Source organism: Stigmatopora argus, chromosome 9, assembly GCF_051989625.1.
Source record: "Stigmatopora argus isolate UIUO_Sarg chromosome 9, RoL_Sarg_1.0, whole genome shotgun sequence".
NCBI classification, from domain to species: Eukaryota; Metazoa; Chordata; class Actinopteri; order Syngnathiformes; family Syngnathidae; genus Stigmatopora; species Stigmatopora argus.
In genome coordinates this window covers 1583979-1600537 of record NC_135395.1, presented here as the reverse complement: position 1 = coordinate 1600537, position 16559 = coordinate 1583979, and the positions used below count along the sequence as shown (strand labels likewise).

Genomic DNA, 16559 nt, shown 5'->3' with positions numbered 1-16559 from the left:
TAGAGAAGCAAACGAGGCTGTCTTGAAACTCCTGCAATTAGGTACAGCAGCTTCTTTTCGGCGGCATCGGCGGCTTGTTAGCTTGAGAACAGACAAAAACGTTTAGAACGGGAAAAAAAAGATGAGAAAGTGCAAAAGAGATTCTCTCCCATTAGAAACACGACTGATGCACCCCGGCTGCCCTCATCAGCTTTTATTTCTTTTCCCCATGTCTCTGTACTCTCTCTGACCATCCTCTCATCCTCCCACCATCCCGCCATTCCTCTGCAGCTCCTATTTATTCCTCTCTCCTGGTGCGTGCGACTCTGATTCCACATCATCAACCCCTCGCCCTCCTCCCTCAGCGTCCGCCAAATCAAAGATAAGGCTAATGAAGATGGTTTATTATTTCACTATCGCCACAGCATACATGTCCAGCATATAACACCACAGGATTTTTTTTTTTTAAAAAGCCAAGCTCAAATTAGACAAGGGGCAATGAATCTATTAGTGTTATTATATGAGGAAAAAAACAGGACTGTTATTGCCACTGTGTGTGCCATTACAAAAAGAACAATACAAGGGAGCATACTGCGAAACCAATTAAAATCCAGCCCCGTCACATAGCTTCCTCCCTCCCGAGTCACGTTGTGAATATGATGCTTTCACACCATTCACATCGGCGCACCTGTGTCCGCCGCATTAAAACCTCCACGGCTGCAGGCTCCCTCTCAAATTTCCCAGGATCACATCTCACTGTCTGCTTCGAGAATCTCAGGAGTTGACGTTCGAGGGGGGCCGTGAGGGTGCGCGCCCAACATTGGGGGGAAGTAGGTTCACATTATCTATCCATCTACAATATGAGGGTCTGATGTGGAAGCAGGAAATGAGCTATGAACGTCAAGCCTGTGTACGCGTGGTCCCAGTGGCCATCAGCCCACATAGTGAGCTCAAGTAGGCAATGCGGAAAGTGCTTTAATAGAGCCCGTATTAATTGGACTTTTGTGCGTTGATGGCAGAAATCCTAATGCATTACTTGGACTAACCATGCATAACTAATTCATCAACAAAAAGATGACAGACAATTTTCGCTCCACACATTTTATAACATTCCATCCAGAAAGGACCTTTGTGGAGAGGAAGACTGTGTGTGTGAGTGTGTTTGTGTGTCATACTCTCAACCTTCACCTCCACAATATGCTCATTAACTCTGTTTATTTGTTGTCTTGTGTGTGTGTCTGTGTTGTTTTCACTTTTGCAGTACAACTTTTCTGTGGGGATTAATAGTGTATGTTTTTTTTTAATTGGATCCGTGTATCGACCAATGTATCTTTTGTATATATTATCAATTTGTATTGATCTGTGGAGCTCTGTATGGACGTAGAACTGCAAAAGTGCTGTACTAATAAATGGAAAATTCGTATGAATGTATTTGCCTGAACCGTACTTTTCCAACTATAATGTGTGTGAGTCAAACAATGGACAATGAAGAGGAAATAAAAATGTAAAGCTCATTGGAGTATAAGTTGCAATTTGGGGGAATTTTATTTTTGCAGATACCAAAATGATACCCCTTCACCGAATTCTTCCTTGCAAAAAATGATAACAAACATTTTTTAAGGGCGTCAGTGCACCCTAATGTTAACAGTTGCTATATTCTGATAACGATAGCCTAAACAACACAATATTAACTCTTTACCTGACTCTTAATTTCACTCCAAAACACAACAAAATCAAACAAAGGCTTCATTTTCAGTACCACTTCTGAACAACACTGCCAACTCTGGAAGTTGAAGGAACACTGATAACATATTTCCACAGATGGGGGAAAAAAACAAAAAACAAACATACCTGAGTATAAGTCGCAGGCCTTGCCATACTACGAAAAATGTTTCTTATATTTCGAAAAATATGTATGGTATTCACTATCTATTGCTGAATGATTTGAACAAAACTGTAGTCAAATAATTCTATTGAGTACTATACATGACTAAACATTTTACCCACACAAGCTCGTTGCCATGTAAACAAGTACATTTCCTTCATGTAGGAATAATAATGGTGGACATCTGCGTAGTCTGGCAGGTCTAGTCCTCAAGTTCACACTCTTGGTAAATGTTGTAAAATCCATCTGTATTACTGGCTTTTACATACAGAGCTGTCAACAAATAACAAGACACTAGTTGCCTTGATTCAACCTGATTAGATAAAACCACACCATATCCTCAATGGGCCCTGTCAATGGGAGTCATTGAGGATACACGCATGTATAACACAAATAACACATCAACTAGACATCAAAACAACACCAAAATGTACAGAGCCATTCCCACTGTTAGAAACATGGCTGACAGCGAAGCTAACTGCCTATTCAACCTAAATCAGTCAGGGAATAAGCTAATGGGAAAAAAAATCTAAAGAAACACTCAGAGATAGCCCTTTGCCGTTGGCTAAACAGAGGTTTTATGCAAAATGCTGAAGTTTTATGCAACTATGTTACTGAATAACCTCAGGGTTTTTCACTATAGAGGGCGGCGGGATACACGCTGGACTGCTTGGCAGCCAACTTTTCTATGAGGAGAGACATGCTCAGCATTATTCCACAGATCTGCCCCATTTTAGATTGGGCTGGTTTCAAATAATTCCACCATCCCATTAAATCCTTTGTAAGACAAATGATTATTTTACCGTGTGTTGTCATTCAAAAAATGTAATGTACATATACGTGCAATTATCCACTGTTCCTTTTCCTGTTGTTTTTGTTTGATATGTGACATTGCCTTTTGTGTTGCTCCAAGTGGTTTGGTTTGACATTTTTTGTTAAATAAATACATTTTAATTCTGTAACATCCTTATTTTACTCTTTGTGTTTGTCCACCCCGCATAGCTAGAATTCGGATACTCTATTTATGACCTTCATTAACACTAAACTTAATAAATAATAAATAAAATAGCATAATAAAAAAATAACAAAAATGAGTAAACATTTTAAACACACAATAACTGCATAAAATAGCATAATACAAAAATAACAAAAACGAGTAAACATTTTAAACAGACAATAACTGCATTATTACCTGTTTCAGTTAAGCTACTTTAAAAAAAACGTTAAAAAAAGATTTTTTTAAAACTATGTAAATAGATAAGAGAATATTTACTATTAACTCATTCCCTGCTGTTGACAATCCATTTTACCTGGAAGGATTTGATGCACACATTAAAAATATATGCACAGGGTTGTATTGTCTGTTTTAGGGCCCATAACTAACGTGACCATGTTTCCTCAACTGAAAGGGTGGGGGGTAGAGCCAACAGAAAGGAAACAAAAAGGAGCTCAACAGCGCCTCAGTCCCCCGAGGACACGCTGCAGCTTCGGCTGTGCTCGCGGCTATGAAAAGCAATCAGAGCCCGGCCCGCTCCCCTGCTCTTACCTCTGCCTTTAATTACAGAAAACCCGCATCGCAGAGAAAGACTATAGCTGCCAGGTCTCAGCGTGGCACGTCACAACCCAAACACAGCGGGATTCTGCATACATTGTTACCGACCGAAATAGACGTATTGATACTGCCCCAAAGGGATGGAGGTGCTTCTAGAGCAGAGATATGAGCATAGGAAATAAATGATTCTGGACATAAAGCTCGGTGGGATGTCTTAAAAGCTAAAAAAGAAAAATCATTTGTCATTCCTATCATGTGCTTTTTAAGTAACGCCTCACAGCATCTTATTTCTGATTTATGGTGATATAGAGAGGTAAAGTGTAAAATATCAATAAGAGGCATGATCCTCACGTGAGAAGAATGGCTGGCAGTGTTGATGAGGTTTAGTTGGTCCTCCACGGGCTGACTGGAGCTAGTAGAAGCTCGTGCATGCGCCTCAGGCTTGAAACTACCGAGCACACATCAGCAGGGGAAGATAAGAAACTATGTACACAAGCTGCTGCTTTATGGTTATAACATAACGCTCGAGCGGCATTTTAAAACACATTTCGGGTAAAGCTGCTGGTAGGACTAGTGGGACTGAAACTGGCTTTGACTTCTCGTTCCAATTTACACTTAAAAAACTGAATGTTAAATGTCAAAACCAGGTTAAAGTGGAGGACAGGTGTCTACCTGAATAACTCCTAAATGTCAATATATAGGGCCAAAAAACTGCGGTGTGGAGAAATATCATGTTATGATAAAATTTCTAGACTTTTGCTAGAAAAAAGTTGGGGGGAAAAACCTAATGGAAATATTAGCAGTTGAATACCCACGTAAACTTTTTGTTTACACTAACTGTAACGGAAGTCCTTAAATGTCAATCTAAGTGTGAATGAATGTATTTCTTTAGTACTTGTGATAGGATTGCGACCAAGGGCCCTAGCATTGATTAGTTAGTTGTTTAATTAGCCAGTTAAAATCAGATAGAAAATGATGACAGCAGTTAGTAGTTTTTCTCTAATAGAATACGAAACTGTGGGACTGTCCAGATCAAGATTGTTATCCAAATTTAGCTATTTCTTTTCACTGTGTTCCATTTATTGTCATTGTTTATAGGCACCTATCTACTACAGTGCCAAACATTCTTCCTGTTTACATTTGTGCGACCTATCAGGAAAGAGAACACCTCGATTTTTGTGCCACGTTTCGGTTGAGCTAGTGAAAGGGCCCTTCCTTTCCACATTCAGGACCGTCAAACGGGGCCAGGTTGAGGAACCCCCGCAAAAAAATCCCTTCACACACGTCACATAGCCTTGGGCCCAATGGCACACTCGGTGCCGTCACACATGATAATGACACCCACATCAATGTGTCAACTCAATTTAACCCTCTTATAGGCTCTCTTTGACTCAATCAATGCATGGCTTTCCATCTGGTTTTCACTGCTGCCTTCACATCAAGGTAGGAGGACCTGCAAAGGCCACTGATAAGCATTTCACAAACATCTCCTACCTGCAGCTGCACAAGTGGCCACCAAACTTCAAGCGGGAAGGTGTTCCCAGTACCTTTCCAGAATGCAGTGCATTCAAGAACACAAGGTTAACGCTTGCTCTTTAGAAAAGCCAAGCCTCTTAAAAAGCAACGTCTCATTCTTCACCATCGTAGTATGCTTGGGACACCCAGTAAATGTCCTGAGCTAGTGGGCCGACCGGCACTAAAGGCATTCCGCCCTGCTGCACCCGTGTATTCTGGGGGTCACTTCAAATCTTCCAAAAAGTATTTATGTTTGAAATCCTTGAGAAAAAGGGAGGGGGCATCTTCTTGGGAAGGTGTATTAACCCACGTTGGGGGGTTCAATATCTCATTCATGAATCATTCATTACAAGGGACTATGTGTGTCTTGTTCGTTTAGGGAGTCTGAGGGAGAGGGGAGGGGGCAAATTTAAAATGACGGCTCACCCTGAAAATACAACAACAGGGTTTCCCAAAGAGGTGCGTCTTTTTCTGCCCAAATGCAACATAATAACGTCTAGGTACAAAGTCTGTCTTTTTGTGTTTACTTTTTCAGGAAAGAGGTAATAGATTTATAAATACGAGTGGGCTATACGACAGCTGTCCCAAGGAAGCTGCTACTACACCGCATGCTCCCTTGGAATAAAAAAAAATGTCTGATGCGGGTGGTGAAAGCAAGGATGGCTTTTCTGTTGGTGTAGAAAGCAAACACCTCGTTTCAGAAAAACGCATCAGCGACGGTTATGGTAAAAAGAAGGAAGGTTTCACCGCCTACCTTCGGATCGTCAGCGCCCCGAAAAACTGCGTCTTTCCCCGTGCGTCGCAATCGGATCCTCCGCAAGAGCTTCGGACGGAATGTGAGAAGGTGCGTCTTCTTTGCTCCCAAATGCAAACGCGTCCCCCCTGCATGTCCCCCACCCAAGAGCTCTGGCCGGCCAGCCTGCTTTGCTTGCTTGCTCGCTCCAGCAGCCAGCAGCCAGCAGCAGCAGCAGTAGCAGTCGGAGTAGCGGTGGTCGGTGGCAATAGCCCGGGCCTCCCTCCGCTAAGCAGGTGGACGCGCCTCTCAGTGATGGAGACGCGGCGACTCTCCTCTAGCGCGCCGCTCCATGCTACGCCGCGATTCGTATTCCGGAAAGAGGCGCTTGCAAAGCGGCTGGGCGCGTCCCAACTCCCGCCCGCCTACTGTTTAGGAGATGCTTGATGTTGCCATTGTCATGGTTCTTTTTTTTTTTCCTCTTCTTTTTTGTCCCTCTCCCCTCTTCTTTTTTTTGCAGCTGGACCTCTCCCCCTCCTTGCAGTCAGCTCACCCCTCCTTTTCTTCCACGTCCTCCTCCTCCTCCCCGCCTCCCCCTTTTTCTCCGAGCCTTCTGGATCCGACCTATGAGCGCGCGCGGGCGGCCGACGCAGGGCCACGCACCGCCCGACGGAGGAGCCGAGCAAATCAGGTATAGGCCACTCCAGATAGGACTGTATCATAACAGGGCGAGTGCAAGCGCATGAATAGTCATGAATAATGAACAGGCTGCCAGTGTGTGCTGCCACTGATCCACGTCGTGATGGGCCCACTAGTGACACTTGTGTAGCTTCTGTTTGTGTTGCTTTGGCAAAAGCTACTGCTTGTAATATAAACGTACCATCGAATGAGAGATGCGTGAAAAGTGTAAGGTAATGATGTTAAGTTTAAGTGACAATGTTCATTCATTCATTTTCTGAACCGCTTAACCTCGCAAAGGTCTCGGGGGTGCTGGAGCTTATCCCAGCTAAGTGACAGCCTGATTCGGTGGGCAGCCAATCGCAGGGCACAAGAAGACGGATAACCATTCACGTTCACGCTCATACCTTGGGGCAATTTAGATTGTTCAACCAGCCTACCAATCATGTTTTGGGGGTACACGGTCGATTGGTCACCGGTCTTTTGGTCGCCGGTCTTTTGGTCGCCCGGAAGGTAAGTGATAATTACCATTTAAATCGTTGCTCAAATTCCCTAAATACAAACTGTAAATTACTATTTAGTCATACTTAATGCCCTATTAATTATTAGGCTAAAGAAAAGCTCAAAATTTCCCGGACTTTTATTGTTTTTTGTTGGAGAACTTGTTAAGACCCTGACTGACGTACCTTCCTAAGGGGACAACTCATGTGCATACAAACTCTTATACACTCACATGTCGGCTCAGTGAAACTGCTCATGGCCATTGTTGGCTTTTATTGATGCATAGACCGTGTTGTTTTACCTTGTTTTGTCGCCGGTCTTTTGGTCGTCGGTGTTTTGGTCGCCGGTCCGCGACCAAAAGACCGCGACCAAAAGACCGGCGACCAATCGACCGCACATGTGTTTTGGGGATGTGGGAGGACACTGGAGAACCCAGAGAAAACCCACACGGAGAACATGCAAACTCCACACGGAGAACCGACTGCGGACTAACCACTCGACCACCTGGCCGCTTTAATTGACACTGTCACACTGGAAATTGTAGGAAACGCAATGATGAAGTGGAATGTAAACAAGGGAGTATATAGAAGTTAAAAAGAGAGCTGGTTTACATAGAGTATCATTTGTTCGGAAAATGACCAAATGAAATGATATGTAAAATATGAGTTCTGCAAAATAAAATGCCATCTTGGTAATGTATCTGCTCTGTGTGTCTAATTGTAAATCAGTCATGTTGGTGGTCCACACCAGGACAATAGGCTTGTCTTGCAACAGAATGAGTGTTTTGCATTCCTAGAAATATGTTTCATTAGGTGGCCCGGCGGCTTGAGTGGTTAGCACGTTGGCCTCACAGTGGGGGTCGTGGGTTCAAATCCAGGTCGGTCCACCTGTCTGGAGTTTCCATGTTCTCCCGGGCCTGTGTGGGTTTTCTCTGGGTACTCCAGTTTCCTCCCACATTCCAAAGACATGCATGGTAGGCTGTTTGGACACTCTAAATTGCCTCTAGATATGGGTGTGAGTACAAATGGTTGTCCATCTGGGATAAATACATACAGGGTGTCCCCGCCTCTGGCCCAAAGTCAGCTGGGATAGGCTCTAGCACCCCTCGCAACCTTAGTGAGGATAAAGAGGTTCCAGAAAATTAATGAAATTAATGTTTGTTTCAATCTTCCTGGCAGAATGTATTTAGTTCAGAAGCACATAAGGTTTTACAATCGCAAACAGTCTTTTAAGGTAATGCCATCGCATTACAATCCAGATTTGACCATTTACGCAAGTTTTTTTTCCCAGAAGTTGAATTGCTGGTGTGTTTAGTATATTCTTTTTTTGCAGAATTCATTTGTGCTTAACCTTGAGTTTAAATCTATACTTCATTTAATTACATCCAGGTCCTGAAGAAGTAAAGAAGCCTCAGATATTTCCACTATCACCACTATGTTTGATTTTCAATATGAGGTTATTTTTCTGACATATACATAACAATAGGAAAAAGGTTTCCTTTTATCATGCCATTCCAAAGCATTTTGAAAAAAAATACTTGAGAATCCATGAAATATGTTTGCTTTTGCAAATGTAAAAAAAACCCATTTATTAATGGTTTTAGTAAGCCTTGGTTTTCACTTTAGAACTCTACTATTCATTTTATTTAGCCAAGTCTCTTTTTTCTATTGAGTTTTCAATACTAACCGACCTGCATTTTTCTACATTGGTTTCTTTGCTCAGTATTTGTTGAGTTGTCGCTTTTAGGGAAATATTTGCGGGGTAACCACGTTTTCTGTGTTTATGGATAATGGCTCTCATCGTGGTTTGTTAGCATTCAATTGTTGCTTTAATGGCTTCTAATCTTTTAAAGGCATTTCGTGATTCAAAAGGGGTCTTAAATTATTATCACTATACCATATCTAGAATTTTTCAGGGTCCGGTGTTTGAATTAAATCTTTCAACTTAATACTTCAGCGATGGATTTGTGTTTCTTTAATAATACATGAACAGGAGGAAGAAGAAAGGAAGTAAGGGTGGATGAACAGAAATGTATTTCAACCAATAACTCGATTTCATCCCTTTGCAGACATGTGGAGCCGTAATAACCTCCAATGAAGCCTGCGGATATTTTTGGTTCACTGACAATTAATTAATCAAAAGTAAGCACGCACAATGGTGCTTGTCTTAATTGAACGTGTCTTCAGTATGATCATGCACACAGGCAAATACAATTTATTTCCTTCTGACACAAACATACCTTTAAAACTATTTCAAAAATAGCTCTGAAGTTTGCTTGTTTTACACCTTTCTTGCTACAGTAATCATAACTTAACAACAGTCGCCAAATTACACTTGCAGCAACTTCTTTCTAAGAAAAATTGCAACTTGGGTATGAACTGTACACTGGCTCCACTTAAATGTTTAAAACTGCATACAATTTTCTGATTTCAACTTTTTTTTTGTTGCTACGGTGTGGTTTATTACTTAAATTCAGTTCAGTTGTATTTCACTTAAAAGTACAACGCATTAGTATTTTACTTTGCGGGGTAAGCATATGCTTTAGAATGAGTAAATACATCATCCAAACCATATTTTATAATAACAGACCATTAATTGTTCTCCCAAACTTTTACACACTTTACACAGAGTTAATGCAAATTTGACCCTGGCATCAATTTATCAACTATTATAAATGTGCAGAGCATCAGTTCGTCCAAAATAAAGATTCCTGGACTGGAAATAATGACACATTGTTTTTCTGAGCAACAAAATCACTAACAAGCTGTCCTAACGCAACGCCCACACAGCTGTCTACCGTCACTCCACTGGACTGAAATTACTTTTACTCCAGTGCCAGATTTCACACATTGTTTCGGCTAACTTCTTCCTTACTACATAAATATAAGATTTCTATGCTGCCAAGTGAGGCGGTGATCAGTTCTGTTTTTTTTTTACCAAGCAAAGATCAAAAGATACGCTCAATGAAACCAGTGAAACGATGCCGACAATCTGCAGTATAGGGAGACCATGTAAAAATCATTATTTTACCCTTCCTTACAAGCTTAAAAAACACAAAGTTATTAAAATCCACTATTTAAAATGTTCCTTTGCACTCGCTCTTTTGGTTTTATGTAGTTCTGCAAATAGTATGAGGAAAGCGTGTTTGCCTCAAGCTGCTTTTACTGTGTTCAAGTTCATTTTAAAACAGGTATTTAACAGTAGAGGAATGAGAAATTGAAACACTACATTTAAACACGACAATGTTTATCCAAAAAGTATATTTTCCTCAAACTCATGTCTACTAGCTAATACAGTGGTACCTCGTAATACAACATGCTCGTGGTACGATGAAAATTTCGATCGAATAATTCGCTCGCGATACGATTAAAATTTCGAGATGCGACCAAGCCAGGTGGACATGACATGAGAGGCTGTTCATCATTGTAGCGCACTGTCTTTTTTTTGCCGCATCTCTTTCATGTATAACTACTATATCTACGAGGACTGAACGATTAATTCAGACGAGTTTCTCCTAAGACCAGGAAACGCACAACGCGCATGCAAAAAGAGGGCTTTCTGGGTAATGAAGTATACTCGTGCACACAATACCGATAGGCAATGGCACCCTTTCTCAGAATAAAACTTCATTACCCACAATCAATACGTGGGTAAGCTCAGCTATTGCATTTCCTGTTATTCTTTCTAAGGAAGGAAGCTACCGCGATCGTTCTTTGAAGACTATTTCTCGTTGGCAAGTGGTCGTGCGTTATCCTATTGTGAGGACATTTGTGTGCATCACAACAGCAAACTGTTTATCGATAGCGAACGTGTGGGTGGAGGCGTGGCAAACCGCTAACCCGGAAAACGAAGGTAACAAAAGATTAAGACAAAACTAGAATTCAGTTTTGTGTAAAGTTACATTAAACGTATGTTTGAGTGTGTCTGTATATATTTATCCAAGTTAATTTAAATTTGTTTGTTCGTTTACGAGTGCCGTGGATAAAGTCCCCCGAACAGCCCCCCCCCCCCTCCGCCTCCGTGTGTGTCGTTGTCTCTCCCCTCCGTGAAATGCGTGTAATTTTACATCTATTAAACACATTTTATTACTATTAAACCACTCGTTATTTATTAGTTTGTCAATATATGGCAAATTAGAAGAAACAAAACATTTTTTCCAATCCAATATACTGTTTTTGGTGTTTTTTTCAGAGGGTTGGAACAAATTAATTTGTTTTCAATTCATTTCAATGGGAAACGTTCGCTCGAGTTACGAAAAGCTCGACATACGATCTCAGTCTCGGAACGGATTACGATCATATGTCGAGGTACCACTGTATGTAATATGTAATAATGCTAATATGTAATGTGAAAAGCCATAGATAGGTTAAAAAAAACAAATTATGAACATTATTGCAGTTTTCCTGACATCCATCTTATCCCAAAAGTACCACCGAACCCTAACCACAAAATACAAAATAATAATGCTCACAAACGGGCTCATTTCAGATGAGCCTAAACTCTTGCGTGAGAAATTGAGGATAAAATGCAAGTAGAAAATAAGGGATCGTGACGCGCACTAAGATCAAGAGTCGTGTGAAATGTACTACAAGTTATGTAAAATCAACTCTACTTGCTAAGTAGGTAATATCTGATTAAAACAGGCCTGAGCCTAAATTAAATTTGACACCCAGAAGTGATAGTAATGATGTCATCTGGGCATAAACCCTGGAGCTGCTCCGTAGATGGTGAATAATGGAGCAGCTCCCGTGAGAAAAGCCACAGCTCCCGTGAGAAAAGCCACAGCTCTTGTGATGTGACAATTTCATTGAGACTCACCAGCTGATGGACTTAAATATACGTTAAAGGGTCAAAAGCTTTATGACTATCCTCACTATTTCTCTTTTTTGTCGTTGGTTGTTTACATTATCCAAGCTTTTACAGACACTGTTATGGACAATATTCATTCATTTTCTATACTGCTTATCCTCAGAAGGGTCGAGAGGGTGCTGGAGCATATCCCAAGCCATTATGGGCAGTAGGCGGGGATATCTCGGATTAAGACTCATGCTTATACTCATACAGAGGGGCAATTCAGAGTTCAACCAGCCTACCATGCATGTTTTTGGGATGTGGGAAAAAAGCTGAGTACCCAAGGAAAACCCACGCTGGCACAGGGAGAGCATGCAAAGTCCACACAGAAAGAGCGGAAGTCTTGATCTCAGAACTGTGAGGTGGACGTGCTAACCACTTGATCACCATGCCGACCCCGGAAAATATTTGGGATCTCTAAGTTAAATAATAATTGAGTAAAAGATGTAATCAAATAAATGAACAAAACAAGAAGAAAAGGAGAAATACACTTTTATAACACTGCTATCACCAGTAGTTTGCTTTGAGTGAGCTTTTGCATGTAATTATAGATTGATTTCCTGTCGGTTCACTCATTTACCGTTCAAAATAGGTGGAAATTTGTGTAGTCACGTGCAAGATAAAGAAAGCTCGTATATTTTGCATTACATATTGCAAATAGCTAAAAAAAATAACTTCAATGCGACAAGCACAACTTCAAATTCCTGATGACAGATGAACAAAATGTAAAATACACACAACTGTGTTACAGGTATGAAGGATGGCCTCCACAAGCGTTTTACTTTGTTCAGCTAGCTTTTCACTGAATTGCGACAAAAAAAAAAGGTCATATATGTCGATCTCAATCCACTAGTCAATTTCAAAGAAAACGCTGCATCATTTTGTGGGGGGAGGGGGGCTTCTTCTAGTCCCACTTTCTATGCTTTGGGATTTGCTTTAGCTTTAGTAGAGGAACCGATGTCAGAGTCCTTTTAGCCTATCACCCATTCTCCGTGGCATTCAGTTGTTGATAGAAATTCATAAAAGCAAGTTAGAGGCAATAATACACTGCAAACACTAACGTCATCAAACTTCTGCTGTAGCCAGGGTAATACGAGAGAACGGCTGTTGAAGTTCAGCAAACTCACTGCTTCCGCAATGTCATCATATTGGGGCACTTTTAAACTTTTCATAAGAGTCAGCTGGGACAAAGTTGAAGAACTGCCAATCACAAACCCAGACAGCAATTTCTTTCATAGAACTGACATTTTTAAAGCAAAGTTTTCATTTCAGGCGAGTTTCCAATCAATGCAAGTTGTCAGAGTGTGTAATAATGTTTCAGGAGAGCTAAAAAATATGGAATATTTTTTCTTTACATAAAGAAATAACTGTACCATATCTGTATTTAATACAGTCATATATAAATATACAATAACACATTAAATTTACAACAGCATGAAATATTTATCCATACACAACTCACACTGACACACACGCTGGATAACGATACCATTACCAAGTTTGCTGCTACTGTATGTGTATAAAGCAGTGGCGGTCCGTGCATTTTCTCGTAGCGCCTTCAACGGGTAAAATCCACTTCCTAGCGGCATTTAATGATTAAATACAAATACTGGAGCTTTTCAGACATTACAACCGGGCCGGGGGGTGATTTTCCCGGGAAAAGACAGCGATGGACGTCAATGGGGAAACGGCAAAAATTTCACTAAAATGGGGTAAAATCCACTTCCTAGCAGCATTTAGTGATTAAATACAAACACTGGAGCTTAAATACAAACACTGGAGTTTTTCAGATATCAGAACCGGGCCCACAATTGAAATATTATTTAGGAATACATAGCCATATTTTACTAACCAAAAATCATTTTTAACTGTACACAATATTCATCCTCCTTTCTTTCTTCCTTCTTTTCTATCGCCATCGAAGCTAATGCTGAAAGTCGAGCCTGTCCTGTCGTATTTCTGGCATAGTCCGTCTTGAAAATGGCTTTAAATCAACACAACAATATATTTGCCTGTGCAGCTCGATACAGTTTGGTAGCTCTGGCTAATCACTAGCCAATCATAGTTGGTGAAAGCGATGACGTATCCCTACGCCTGCGACAAGGGAATGACGTATCCCTACGCCTGCGACAAGGGAATGACGTATCCCTACGCCTGCGACAAGGCATTGTGGTGTTGCCAACTCGAAATCTGATTGGTTAAAGCAACAGTCTTATCGACGCTTGTTTAATGCAGCAGAGCCTGCAGAACTGATTGTGAAGGCCTTGAGGCAGATTTCTGACCCTGGCAACAAATAATGGCTGAAATGTGATTGGTTAAATGCTTCAATATGAAAACACACATCTGGAAGCAGTGCAACCAGGGGGAAAGCAATGAAAGGAAGCTAACAAACAAATTGGAATTATTTAATAAGTATTGATGGACAAAATATAATTTATGATTCAGATATTTCTTAGGTCAGCAGAGAAGGCCTTGAAGGCCCTGACGTCCCGCCACTGGAAGGTAGGAAACATTCATGGGGTGGCCACAGAGTATTAAACATCTAAAGGATAATTTTGACATTTTTTGATGATATTGACAGGGGTGGGGGGGGGTTACCCATGAGTTAGAATTTTGATACATCTTTTGTTATTTTGGGGGAGAAAGTAACTTAAGGACAATGTGTTCTTGGAAGCAGTCCAATCAAAAGACGGGATAAAACATTTACCCAAAAAAAATTGGACTTCAAACAGCAGTACCAGGTGGCAATTCTTACATTCTCAAATTAAATGCGTGCTGTCAAACTATTCATGACATTTTTGAAATGGCTCTGCATGGCTCTGCATAGTAACTTGAAGGACAGGGTGTCTTTTAAGCGACCAGAGAAAATAAAAAAATGGAGGAGGCGGGGCATTTTTGCCAGAAAAATGTTAAAAGTGAAAAATTGTTGTTCAATGTTATTTATCAATTAGGACACTAAAACGAACCTACATCCACAAAATATTTGTCATTAGAGCTGACTCTTTATCGGCTTTAGGAAAACTATCCTCACGTGCACGTCAGTGTGTGAATATTCATTCTTATACTGACCAGGAGGATTGAGGATCATGCACAAGGATTGCGCACATAAATTTACACTCCCACACAAAATGGAGGAAATAACTACATCTTCTGTGAGGCACTGATGCATATTTATCACGGCTGAGACGCCCTTGGCCACATGGGCCTACGAGTTGCACCAAGGAGGGATGGTGCGAGCTGGCTGTCTGGTGTGGAGGATCGCCTCCCACTTTTAGCATAAGAGATGGCACGGGAGAATTCAGTGACAGACGATGAACGGGGTTGCGAATGAGCATCACATCGCTCTTAACAGGAATGACAAGTGCTGGAGTGCCGATCTAAAATTGTGATTCTAATTTGAATTGTATCAACATTTGATTATTTTTATATACAAAAGCCTTATTTTATCACAACTGGTCTTAAGATTGGAAAACTTAAGTACAGTTTAGAGCAGGGGTCGGGAACCTTTTTGACGAAGAGAGCCACAAACAATTCATATTTTCAAATGTTATTCCTTGTGAGCCATACTACGAATTTAAAAGTCAAAATACATACATGTAAACGAGTGCCTTTTCAATTTTTTTTTGTAATTTCACCACTTTTAAAGTGGAAAAAACTGAATATTTTTTAAAAGATTCTTATGCTGTTGCTAATCAATGAGAGGGTGCATTCCAGAAGAGTCTACTGCAAAAAATGAAGATTAAAGCAAAAAAAATGAAGATTAAAGCAGTTCTAAATGTAATATCTCTGTTCTGTCAACAGCGATTTCCATATTTTAGCTGACAGGTTAGCAAAGAGCCAGATGCACCCATCAAAAGAGCCACATGTGGCTCCCGAGCCATAGGTTCCCTACCCCTGGTTTAGAGCAAGGGTGTCGGACTCGGGTTGGTTCGCGGGCCGCGTTAACGTCAACTCGATTTCATGTGGGCCAGACCATTTTAGATGTATTTCCTTTTTTTTTTTATAAATGGATTAAAACAACTGGATTAAACGCCCTGAATATTCAGTTTTTATAGATCTAAAACAATGTTTATTTTAGCTTTTTTAATATATTTTTAGATTTTACAAAATGATTTTTGAACTAAAAACACAGAAAAAAATGGATTAAAAAATGACAATTATTGATTTAAAAGGGGGAAAATCAGGAAATTTAATATACATCTATACTCTTCATTTTAATTTGATCCTAAAACAGAAAGTCGGCACTCATCATTTACTTTCCCGGGCCACACAAAATGATGCGGCGGGCCAGATTTGGCCCCCGCGCTGCCACTTTGACACATGTGGTTTAGAGCAAATACGTTTTTTTTTTTAAATCGATCATTTCGATCCCCTCAAAATGATGCGATCTGGTTTGATTTCTAGTCACATGATGTGATTTGGAACATCTGTGATCATTTGAATTTTTGTTTTTAAAAAAATATATCACAAGTTGTGTATAAATTTGCACTTCCTAGTTTGTTTGAAATGGTAATACAGACCAAATTCACTGTTAGCCTAATTACCCGCTACGGTCTTACACTTACCTTTCCTGCTCGCCCTTCTTCTTGTCCTATCTGTCAGCGTGTCTCCCTCACAGGTATATATTGCACTTGGTTAAAGGAAGGAGGGACCTTAATGTGATTGACACATGCCGGTGGGAGCCCTGGATTGTTGATGTAGAAAACCCTGGAAATTCGCAAACCATTTATTTTTAACTCCTGGTTTTAAAATGAGGGGCAAACAACAAACTTAATGGACTATTATTAACTGTTTTTTTGTCTAAAAGAGTCCCCTTGTCCAACAATGCTATATAAGTATTATAGATGGCCTTTAATGAGAAGGTT

The 16559-nt window shown here is 40.6% G+C and overlaps 1 protein-coding gene and 1 long non-coding RNA gene across 3 annotated transcripts in view; one reads left to right on the top strand and one right to left on the bottom strand.

Annotated features, from left to right (window-relative positions):
* LOC144082756 (neurite extension and migration factor-like) overlaps nucleotides 1–16335 on the bottom strand; it is a 72096-nt gene extending 55761 nt beyond the window's left edge. The window contains exon 1 of one of the 2 annotated variants that reach the window (XM_077610157.1): nucleotides 16260–16335. The gene's annotated coding sequence lies outside the window, so the exon portion shown is untranslated. Of the gene's footprint in view, nucleotides 1–5685; nucleotides 6190–16259 lie in introns of those variants that run through there. The other variant, XM_077610156.1, reaches the window with a different exon arrangement.
* Nucleotides 5311–7184, top strand: LOC144082757 (uncharacterized). The gene is made up of 3 exons (XR_013303333.1): nucleotides 5311–5390; nucleotides 5467–5775; nucleotides 6185–7184. It is a non-coding gene; the product is annotated as an uncharacterized LOC144082757 (long non-coding RNA).
* Nucleotides 16336–16559: the final 224 nt, after the last annotated feature.